The sequence below is a fragment of the Pinus tabuliformis genome, chromosome 1_2 (assembly GCF_031772625.1).
Source record: "Pinus tabuliformis cultivar Carrire ecotype Pingquan chromosome 1_2, CPIR1, whole genome shotgun sequence".
Lineage (NCBI taxonomy): Eukaryota > Viridiplantae > Streptophyta > Pinopsida > Pinales > Pinaceae > Pinus > Pinus tabuliformis.
The window spans coordinates 972630370-972642435 of record NC_142298.1 but is presented as its reverse complement, the minus strand read 5'-3'; positions in this window follow the sequence as shown (position 1 = coordinate 972642435).

Sequence of the window (12066 nt, the reverse complement as noted above, 5' to 3'; positions counted from 1 at the left end):
CTTCACTATGCCCTTTGAATTCCGTTAAACCAAGCTTACACAAAAATTAAAAAAAAACTACGCACCTTTTTTCACTTTATAGAGGCCTGATATTGAATCTGATGTATCTCTGTAATTTTGGATCATATAGTTCTAAAGTTGCTACCTGTAGTTCTGCATCCTCTTTCCAATGCCACAAGTCTGAGCCAAATTGGATTCTCCAAGGAAGAGTTATGTGAAATCTCCCACAGTGACTTGCTTTTAGACTGGTTCAGTAGAGTGAACTTGTACGACGTGCCACGAGTCACTGTTTCAACCTTTGAATCTAAAACACACATACAAGAAACTACAGTCCGTCCTCTTTCTATACCTTTTTACGAAATTTCAATCCGATCCTCAGAGAGAGAGTTATGATGATTTTCCCCAGGTCACCTGTTTTGAATGTAATTCAGGAGTCTGCAAAAAGGCCAACTTCCTCAGATCATATCTCCGAAAATATCACACAAAAAGCTCTGAAATTCGGACCCAAGGTTCAGCGCCAATTCTTCTCAAATGGGTTTTTTTTGCGACTTCTGAAACGTCACAGAAAAAAAGTTATAGCGAAAATTCCACGATGACCTGTTTGGAGCAGCGAAACCCTAGAATCCAAAGCTCTGATACCAAATGTTATGAAACCAGCTCAAGAAAAGATAGAAAAGATAGATCAACGCCTTAGAATTCAGCCTCTTCGAGAGGGCAACCTCCTTTACATTACATAAATGAACAATTCTTGGATGATACAAATGACAAAACCTCCTTTCTATATATAGGAGTCTAAGGAGTCACAATATAATCCAGCCGACCTAACAATAATAATATAAAGCTACAAAAATAACAATAGAGGGATTCTATGGGGCATAGAAATAACAATATGGGGGTAATAGGGGCACAAAAATATAAATAAGGGGTGTAACTACAATAGTAATGGGGTAATCACTAGTATTATAGGGACCCAACAGTGGGGACGGGTGCCCGGGGGGGTTCAGGGGAGGAGGGAGGGGGGAGGGCGCGAGTCGAGTGGGGGAGGTAGGGAGCGAAGGCGTGTGCCGAGGGTTGGGGTAGGGCGCCCCGGGGGGGTGGGTGGGGGAGGGGTGAGTGGGGCGGGCACCCTGGGGGCATGGGGAAGGGGGGGTTGGCCAGGCGGGGCAGGAAGGGAGGGAAGGCATGGGCTGGGGGTTGGGGTGGTGCGCCCTGGGAGGGGGCGAGTTGGGTGGGCGCCTGGGGAGGGACGCCAATAGGTGGAGGAGGGAGGGCACACGCCTGGGGGTGGGTGAAGGAGGTGGAGGGCACCCTAGGAGGGGGGGAGGCCCACGGGGGGTTAGGGGGAGGTGAGAGAGGGTGGTGAGGGAAATATGGGTGCGGGAGGGGCGAGGGTGCCCAGTGGGGTGGGGGTAGGTGAGAGAGGGGGGTGAGGGACGGATGGGCGCGGGAGGTTGAGGGGGGAAGGGGAGGTGAAGGGGGTAGTGAGGGAAGGAGCGCGAGAGGGGGGAGAGGTGGAGGGCGTGCGGGTGAGGGGTCTGGGGGGTTGGTGATAAGGGATGAGAGTGGCATTGAGGGGGTTAAGGGGGAAAGGGCACGGGGTGTGCGTGAAGGGAGTGAGGGTGTCGAGAGCGGGTTTGGAGGTAGGGGGCGAGTCGGGCTATGGCGCCCACCCTGGCAGCTCACCCGTCTGCCGCAGGGTTTGGGCAATTCTGAGAATCGCCCAACCCCATGACAGGCGGGCGAGTCGCTGGGCCGTCCCCCACACCCCCTACTGCCCCCCCACACCCTCACACCCCGCCAGCTCGCCCGACCTCCCCGCCCACCCCACGACACCACGGCGGCCCACCAACGGGTTTTGAGTGATTGAGTTTGATCGGGCCCACCATGCTCACAACGGATGTAATTGTTATTTTGGCTCAGAAAAATTATTAATTAAAAAAAAAAAATTCTTTTTCATTAAACTGATTTAATATAAAAATTTTCAAGGAAAAAAATTTAACTTACCTTTCAATTGTGAGAATTCTTCGTTGAATATGTTGTTGATAGCGATGTAGCTGCCTGGATGTGATGTGAGTAATAGTGATAATGAAATTTTAATATATAAGTGAAATTATGGAGATGTTTTACCGTACGGTTAATATGGGATAATTTGTTTTAAAAATTATAAAGCGAATATTGTAGAATTTTTTTACAACGGGTTGAATGTGGGATAATTTGTTTTAAAATATTATAAAGCGAATATTGTAGAATTGTTTTACAACGGGTTGATGTGGGATAATTTGTTTTAGAATATATTATATATAAAAAAAATAAAATTCAATTGTTTAGTAAATATTATATACTTTAACTATTAGAATAATTAATGTAGAAGTTGTAGTTTACAATTTTAATTTTAGTGATTTATTTCATAAAAAAATTTAGTTTACATTTTTTAATAAATTTTATAATAAAATAATGAAGGTAAATAAATCTAATAAACTTTTTGGAGGGAAATATTTTTGCGAAAATTTTTGGAGGGAAATATTTTGGAGGGAAAATTTCATTCTTTAAGCTATATAATATCCTTAGGAGACTCCATTTGTATCATTCAACATCTTCTATTTGAAAGGGATGGATTGTTCTGATAGTGAAATTTTGATTTATACACCATCAACATCTTCATCGCGTAACAAATCTATTCATATTGATGGATATAGTGGGAATTCTTCCACTATGAATAGAAAGTCAATTCTTCCACTTAGTCATGATTCTAAAGACTATGAGAGCAGCACTGATGAAAGAGGAGATGGAGAATTTCAAATAAATAAAGAGTCACAGATTTCACTTAGTCCTAATTCTAAGGACTATGAAAGTAGCGGTGATGAAGAGCATGATGGTGAAGTTCAAAATAATGGAGTGTCACGATGTCCACTTAGTCCTAATTCTAAGGACTATGAGAGTAGCAGTTTTGAAGAACATGATGGTGAAGTTCAAAAGAATGGAGTGTCACAGTGTCCACTTAGTCCTAATTCTAAGGACTATGAGAGTAGTAGTTTTGAAGAGCATGATGGCGAATTTCAAAAGAATGGAGTGTCACGGTATCCACTTGGTCCTAATTCTGAGGACTATGAGAGCAGCAGTGATGAAGAGTGTGATAACGAATTTCAAAAGAATGGAGTGTCACAGTGTCCACTTAGTCCTAATTCTAAGTACTATGAGAGCAGCAGTGATGAAGAGCATGATGATGGATTTCAACAGTATGGAGTGTCATGGTGTCCACTTAGTCCTAATTCTAAGGCCTATGAGAGCAGCAGTGATGAAGAGCGGGATAATGAATTTCAAAAGATTAGAGTGTCACGGTGTCCACTTAGTCCTAATTCTAAGGACTATGAGAGCAACAGTTATGAAGAGCGTGATGATGAATGTCAAAAGAATGGAGTGTCACAGTGTCCTCTTAGTCCTAATTCTGAGGACTATGAGATCAGCAGTGATGAAGGACAAGATGATGCACTTAGTCCTAATTCTAATGAGTATAAAGGTAGCAGTGACAAAGGACAAAATGTAGCATCTTCAATAAGTAAACAATCACATTTTCAACATAGTCCTAATTCTATGGACTATGAAAGTAGCACTGACAATGCACATGAGGAAGAATATCCATTAAACATCGAGTCAAATTTTCCATTCAATCTGAATTCTAAGGACTATGATAGTAGCACTGAAGAAGGGGAAGATGAAGAATATCCTCCAAGTCAATATTTGAAAAGCAGAGCTGATCATAGTGTGGATAACATTCCTCTTAATGATGATGAAAATCCTTATACAAATGATGATCCAATGATGGAGATGTTGCCAAGAAATATTGTATCAAGGAGTAGGAGCAGACCCTTTTGTATCAATGCAAGTTGTTCTAGTTATACAAGGGGTAGAGCAGAATATCTGATGAGAAGAAGTTCTATCAGCGCTCTCATTTCAAGTGAATGTTGCCAAAAAAATTGCTTGAAACATATGGATTTCACATTTGCATTAGAAAGCAGGAAGAGATATTTGTCAATGAATAAAAGCATGCAAAATTCATATTTAGTTGGGTGCATGCAATCTACATTGTCAGGTTATGATTATCATATTAGGAATTTATTTATGTGTAGAAAAGCTTTCAAAATGTTTCATTCGATTGGGAATTTTTGTCTCTCGAGAATTCAAGAAAATTTGGAAAAGGATCCCACATTTTATTCAGAAGTACGCCATAAAAGAGAGTTTGGGCCATTATCAAATATTGCAATGTCATGGATGAAAGATTTATTTTCAAAGCATGGAGAGTGTATTCCAAATAGAGAGACAATACATATTCCAGATAATTTTTCAGGACGAGAAATCTAAAACTTATACAACGAATATGCAGAAGGTGCTGAGGGACATGGCCAATTTATTACATATCAATATTTTGTGAAGGTATGGAAGAAAGAATTCAACAATGTCCATATTCCTAAGAAGACAAGGATGGGGATTTGCAGTACATGTGCTTCTCTTAAATAAAAAAGGGACAAGTGTGAAGGCTCAGAAAGAGGTAAGCGTTCATAACTTTAACTTTTAAAATTGTATAGTCATCAACTATGAAAACATATTTCTTAATGAATTTCTTTTATGTTGTGTAGATTTAATTGTCAAAGAACTTCAGGAGCATCGCGAACAACAAACAAATTAAAGGAAGAAGTTGTACAAGCATCGAAAGAAGTGTTATGATAATCCAAATAAATATTTGGGTTTGATAATTGATGGTACGGACCAGAAGAAAAAACTTTTACCACATTTTGTTCGCACACCCAAAAATTTATAGGAGGAAAATTTTATTCAGTGTCACTTGGTCGGTTGTATGGTTTTCAATGGGAAAATGTTTCCAAGGGTGTACTTCACAGCTCCAAATATTCATAATGATGCAAATATGACCATAAGCATAATTGATGATGTGATTTCTCATTGGTCTGGTAATCTTCCTGAAGTTTTGTATCTACAATTGGACAACACTTGCCGTGAAAACAAAACTTAGGTTGTTTTTGGATATCTAAACATGCTTGTTGAATTGAGATTTTTTCAAAAGGTAAAGGTTGGTTTCTTTCTTGTTAGGCACACTCATGACCATATTGATTAGATGTTCATTCGTTTTTCAGTCACATTGAGGAGGAAGGAAGTTGGGAGCTTGCCATCACTAAATGAATGTATTAACAAATCATACATGCCAGAGCCTACTTTTGATGTGTTGGAAGAAATTGTTGACATGGGAAGGTTTATTCTGGGATCATATGGTGAGGGGAAATGCATTGAACAACTTAATGACATTAGCTTCCAACATCAATTTCGTATCAAAAAAATTGATGGGCAAACACTAATATGGGGCAAGAAGTATTCATCTACTACAGAATGGGCACCGTCATTAGGTTTGCAATTTTTAAAGTTCATTCCAGATCATCCAATATTTGCATCAAAAATATTGTTATTACAATTAGTTGGTGAAGTTCAGAATGCACACAGACAAAGTAGAGATATAAATTATTCTGATTTCCTGGAAGAAATTTAAAAATGTATTAGATATACATATGAGTACTTTGACATTGCTGACTCAGTTTGGTGGGAGTCATTTTTCAATAATCAAAGTGATATCATTTCAACAACAACAAATGAAGATATACCTTTGAAAAATCCATTTATTTGGCCACAAAATGTGTCGAATGAACATGAAGAAGTAAACATTGTTGAACAACAACAATCTCAAGGTATTATTAATTCTTCACAGACAGCGTAAAGAGAGATGTATATTGGTTCCAGAAGATCTCGTGCACAACGTGAAGCCATGGAAGACCTTTATAGGGGTTTAGTACATGATATTAAGGAGGGTTGCATAATTGCAGTGCTAGCAGATGGAGATCCTAATGGCTATCCATTTTGGGTTGCTAAAATTATAAAGGTATTTATAGAAAATGAGGATGTTACAAGTGTTGAAGTACATTGGTATGCCACAAATACACACACATTCAATGGTGTCTATAAGCCAGAGATGGTAGTTGAAAAAAAAATGGCGGAAAAAGAAAAAGAAAGGGTACAAATATAAATTGCCGCCACACAGACATATTAAAATTGGAGGATGTTGACATACTTGTTTATGACTTCAATTTAACAAAGAGAGGAACTCTTCGCTTCAAGACGATAGAGATTCTGAAAAGGTTGTTACCAGAAAGAATAGTGTTGACATGGGAGTCTGCTGAAACCAGTCATAGATCTAGAAGAATTTTGAAACCTGAAATGTTGGGCATGCATGTGGACTTAGATGGGGCACTAGTTGATGAAAGAGAAGAATATGGAACATCTTCATCAGCATCCAGTCACTCATCTGAAGATGTGAATTCTGATGGTGTGCAAGAAAATATGAGTAATTTTGAATAATTGTTTAAGACAGTTTATATAACTGATGTATGCATCGTATCTTCAAATAAAATTAATGTTTTCCATATGGCGTTAAATGAGAAGTTATGAGGCATTTTTATGTTGTTGGATTATATGTCTTAATTATGATAAATTTTATTGTTTGAAATATCTACAATGCAATATTAAATTAGAGATATAATATATGTTTTATTCAATATACAAATAATGACTTTTGAATTCATTTAGTGATGTAATTTGTTCATAATGTCATGGTTTTTTAATTTTATAGTTGAAAAAATTTCAATTTCTTTTGTATCTAGCATGTTATGGTTGAAAACATGTTGAATTTATACTTAGGAAATAAAAATGATATTCTACCAAAAACATTAATGTGTTTTTTTTCCTCATAAACAACTTTGTTTGACACAAAAAAATTTGGTTTTATTAGCATTTTTAAAATTTTTTGAAAATTGACCCTTAAAAAAAAAATCATTGTTCCAGTATCATCACTTTCATTTTGAAGCTATATTTTGCATGAAAATTTCATAGTAAATTTCGTAGTCACTGCCATTTTTAAAACATGTTCAAAATTGATGCCTAAAAAATAAAAACATCGTTCCAGCATACACACTTTTCGTTTTTAGCACTGTTTTTGATGTTTTTTTGGGGTTTTTTGGCCAGAGTTCCCGTTTTGAGTTTATAGTTCCCGTTTCAAAGTTTACATTGTTTCTACATGACGTGCAACACACACAAACAGTATGCATTACATATTTATATTTAGAACCCAATCAATTTGTATGGTATAAATGACTTTGTTCTCATAAAAATCTTGTCACTTGGTCAATTTTTACAGAAGATATGATATCCCATTAAGAGTATAAAAAAAAAAACCACCTTCTTTAGCCAATTGATAAATCTCAAACAAAAGGTTTCAATGGTGGAGCACATTGAGGACTTCCAAAAATTGTATATCAAGGTAATTGATATTCTAGAGGAGCATAGGATTGATGTATTCATAGGGAATTTAAAGGATAACATCCAACATGAGGTTTGCCTTGGGGAACCTAATTCATTGGAGAAAGCATTCAGGGTGGCAAGAAAAGTTGAAGCAAAAATCATGACAATGTTGTAGCTGCTGCAACACTCTCCAAAATTTTGGCTTATAGCTATGATTTTTCATTTTTGTTGCAAACACTAGAGCTCATTTCAAGAGACTGCTTATAGTTCTTTGGTCCCTTTTTCATGTTGGGTTAACTTTCACACAATGTTTTCGAGCCTTTTTTGATGGTTTCGAAGGTTGGTGTTTCTGTATATGACTTGTCCCAACCATGTAAACATCTATCACATTCATACACAAAGTCTTGAGCAGTGTCGCACAAGTGTTGTCATAGTCGTCCTAAAGCCCATCTTAAGTGTTGCACTTGTTGTATCTTGTCATGAGGCACTCAAACAAAGGTAAATTGTTTTCTTACATGTTTCGATGATCTATGTTGTCATGTCATAAAAGTATGGTAAGTGTGTGATCACAATCAAGGTTCATCACAGTTCATCGCCCATCCTGCACTTAGCCATTTTCCAAAAATCTTCCTGCCCAGACAACTTAACTTTATCAGGCCTTGACTGAATTGCTCACTACGCAATCTTAGCCCTCTAGGATGTGACCTTGGTGCTTGAAACTATGTAGTGGACAAATCCCTGTCCTCTAGGGCTATTTCCCTGCACAATTCCTGAGTCTAACTCTCGATCTTGACCTCCAGAATTGTGCAATGGTGTCTCCCAGTCTGCCTTAAACTGTGCACTTCACATATTCAACCCTCAATCCTTTCCCTTATCTGCTGGAACTGCACAATGTCTAGAGTCCCAACCTCCCTTGGACTCCAAAAATGTACATATGTTTCCTCCAGTGTCCTTTCCGTCAGCCGGACCCCATTGCCTCCATAAAATGTGTAGTTCTATCCTTCAAGCCTCCCTGAGATATGCATTTCATAGTCTCAAAGCCCAAGCTATCCCCCTGTCTGCTGAAACTATGCAATGCACAGTCACAAGGCCACTATCCCCAATATGCGACTCTTCCTGGGCTCAATTCATGGATAAGAATGCATCATCTTAGACTAGGGGGTTTTTAGATTGATGTCATCCCGTCATGAGCGAATTGCAGGAACAAGAACACTATCAAGTTATGGCGAGATGATGAAGAATGAGAAGAAGGAGGGAATCTTGCCTAAAGAATCTCTTGTAGCTGAACTCACAAGTGAACCAATCAAAAGGAAGCAAAGGGACACAAGTTTGCAACTACCATCCAAGACTTAAGATCATTGAAGACTCCACAACACCAAGCCATGTAGAGGAGAAGAGAAAGCATATCTAAGAATACATCCAACACTTAGCAGTAATAGTGACTTGACATTTCTACATCACCAAGAAGTCCATGTGAGTAGTGTCATGTCATGAGTGGTCATATGCCACATCACTATTTTGGACCATATGTATTGTATTCAAATGTATTGTAAAGTGGAAGTACAAAGGACACACATGAATATGAAGGGTCATGTAAGTTGAAAAGTCATAGGAAATTGAACAATCATGAGGGTAGTCAAAGAGTCACAAGCGGAAAGAATCACCCCTTGGTTATATATACCCCTTCATTGTATGATCAAAAGAATTTTCACCTTGGCTCCTCCCGCAAGGCCTTAGAGAGATCAACTATTTCTTTGAGGAGAAAGGAGTGGATCTAGTGTACCACTATTGGGGCTAGTGATGTACATTGTAAACATGTGTCTTGAAACATTTTCTTAATAACAAAATACTTTTAAGGCCATCACGTTCCTCATGGATGGGCTATGAATGTTTTTAAGACTATTCTGTGGACATTTGTATTTTATGTTTTCTTTCACATGTACTGAGATAGTTGAAATATTTGGGTTATTTTGGTGATTCTATTATTGAGAATGTGTTGTAATTCTTGTTATTGTTGTCCCATCCTTGTGGAATACTCTGCAGGATAATAAACATATCTTTCCTTGTTTTTTGGTTGTAACAACCATCGTATCCACTGTGGACTATTTCGCTTGATGTTAGGCAAATCCTTCTGGTTAATGTGTGTCTCTTCATGGGTGGTACTTTTACCTCTCATGATCCGAACTTAAAAAAAAAATGCAACAAAGTATAGATATAACCATAAATATAGAGATGCAATAGAAATAACACTTCATTTCATTAATATCAAATACTAAAATAAGCTTACAAATAGAATGGAAATAAACTAGCTCGGGCAATCGTAGCCTATCTCTAAGAAGAGATGTGGCCACCAAAATCCACCTGGATCAGTCCTACCCCCTTAGGAAGCAATGTTCCCCATTGTGTTGGTAGCCTATCTCTAAGAAGAGATGTGGCAGCTACATGCATATGAACTATGTTACAATGAGGCTCAAAGGACTATTTATTATTGAGAAACAATGGAAAACCATTAACATATAAAAACCTAACCCTAGGAGATGAAGCACCAAAACTATGGGCCTTGTTTGGGTAAATTGGTACATCAACATCTCAGGGTCATAACTTTGGAATACGATCTCCGTTTGACGTGCACAATACCTCATTATAAATACTTATCTGAGGACTACAACTTTTTAATGGAAAAATTAAGTTATAAATTCTTGTTTACATTAAGTTTCCCTAAAAATGTCGTTTAGGGTCTCAAAACAACTGCGGAAGTTCAGGACCTGAAAAACTGCCAAAAATAGTAAATTGTGCTATAGTTAAGGAAAGTGAAAAAACTAAAAGAGATAGTGATAGGGGTCCAAATGGAATAGGAGAGCGGCCACCAAAATCCACCTGGATCAGTCCTACCCCCTTAGGAAGCAATGTTCCCCATTGTGTTGATTGCCTCCATGAGATGGGGAAACTTCTGTTGAACTTGGTCCCTAGTGAGTCACTTGGTGCAGGATTTGGCCAACTTTGACAACCTGATATAGTTGGATCTTTTGCTGGCATGTGTTCCTGATATATGTTTCCATAATCTAATTAGTTGTGGCCTATTCCATGCAATTTTTGTTTAACTCTGTTGGTGTGATCTGTTCTGCAATGTCTAATGTGTCTAGTAATGGTGGTAAGTATGGTCGAAGGCTGTCCACATTGAAAACTAGGTGCAGGCCAAGGAATGGGGGAATGTTGAGCTCAAAATAATTATCTCCCACAACCTTGGTAATGGTGTAAGGGCCGTATTGGAGTGTTAGGAGCTTCCAATGTGCTCCGATAAGGCATTCTTTCTACAAATGCAACCAAACTTTGTCGCCTACCTAAAACATGTGTGGCACCTTATGTTGATCATGTCACTCGTATTTGGAATTTTACTTTTCCAAGATGTCGTGAACCTACTGGCACATGTGTTGGATGCGGTTAATAAATCTGGTCACTTTATCTGCCTCAGAAAATACATGTGTGGATTATGTTTGTGTAGTCGCATGAGGCATGGCAACATCAATCAGACACAATGGTTGAAATCCTAGGCCCACTTGAAAGGGACTGCAACCAATTGAGATATGGAGAGCTTTGTTATAATTATGTTTCACATAGGGAAGATTCTCATCCCAAGTTCATGGATGCTTGGAGTTGTACATGCAGAGTATGTGCATTATCATCCTATTGATGAGCTTTGGCTTCCCATCAGTCTCGGGATGGAAGGCAGTTGAATTGGTGAGCTTGGTGTCCAATAGTGTCTAGAGTATTGACAAAAATGTGCTCAAGAACCTACTATCCCAATATGATATAATGGTCTACGAGATCCCAAAATGTACCAACACTTGTTCAAAGAAGAGTTTTGCAGTGTCCTCTATTGTGACACTCTTCTTGCATGCCGCCAATATAGCCATATTAGAAAATATGGCAACTACCACAAATACACAATCATTACCATGCTTGGTAGAAGGGAGGGTAGACATATAGTCCATGGAGATGGTTTCCCATGGCTGGATGGGAGTAGGATGGGGAGTGTACATGCCTTGCTTCTTAATGGTTGGCTTGGTGATGACGTAGATAATGTAGTATATTATATATTTTCCAACATCCAGTCATAATTTTGGCCAATAAAAGTACTTTTATAGTACATCTACAATGTTATCCACACCAAAGTTTCCTGTGACCCGACTGTAGTGTGCCTCCCAAATCAGCTTGGAACGCTCGCTTGAAGGAACACAAAGGTGGTCTAGGTAACATAATAATGCATCATGGAGGTGGAAATTAGGAACTTGCTTTCCATATACTAGCATCTGGTATGTGGAGGTGAAATATGTATCATTTTGTATAGTTGCAACCATCCATAGGTCTCGTGGCCACAAGAGTTGAGAACAGTAGCCAGTGCTGCAACTAGGGGCTGATTGAGGTAGTCTGCAACATGACTAGTGCTACCATTTTTGTACTTAATGTTCAAGTGGAATTATTTTATATATGTAGACCAATTCTAATGGTGATCATTCTGAAACTTCCCTTGTGTCTGTATAAACTGAAGAGGTTGGCAATCGGTGTGGATGACTGTCTCCTTCCCCAGAATGTAATGCTTCCATTGTCAACAAGCCTGCATAATGGAATACATCTCTTTCTCATAGGTGGGTTACTTCCAAATTTTATCGAAACGTGTATCACTATGATAGGCCATTGGATGCCCGTGCT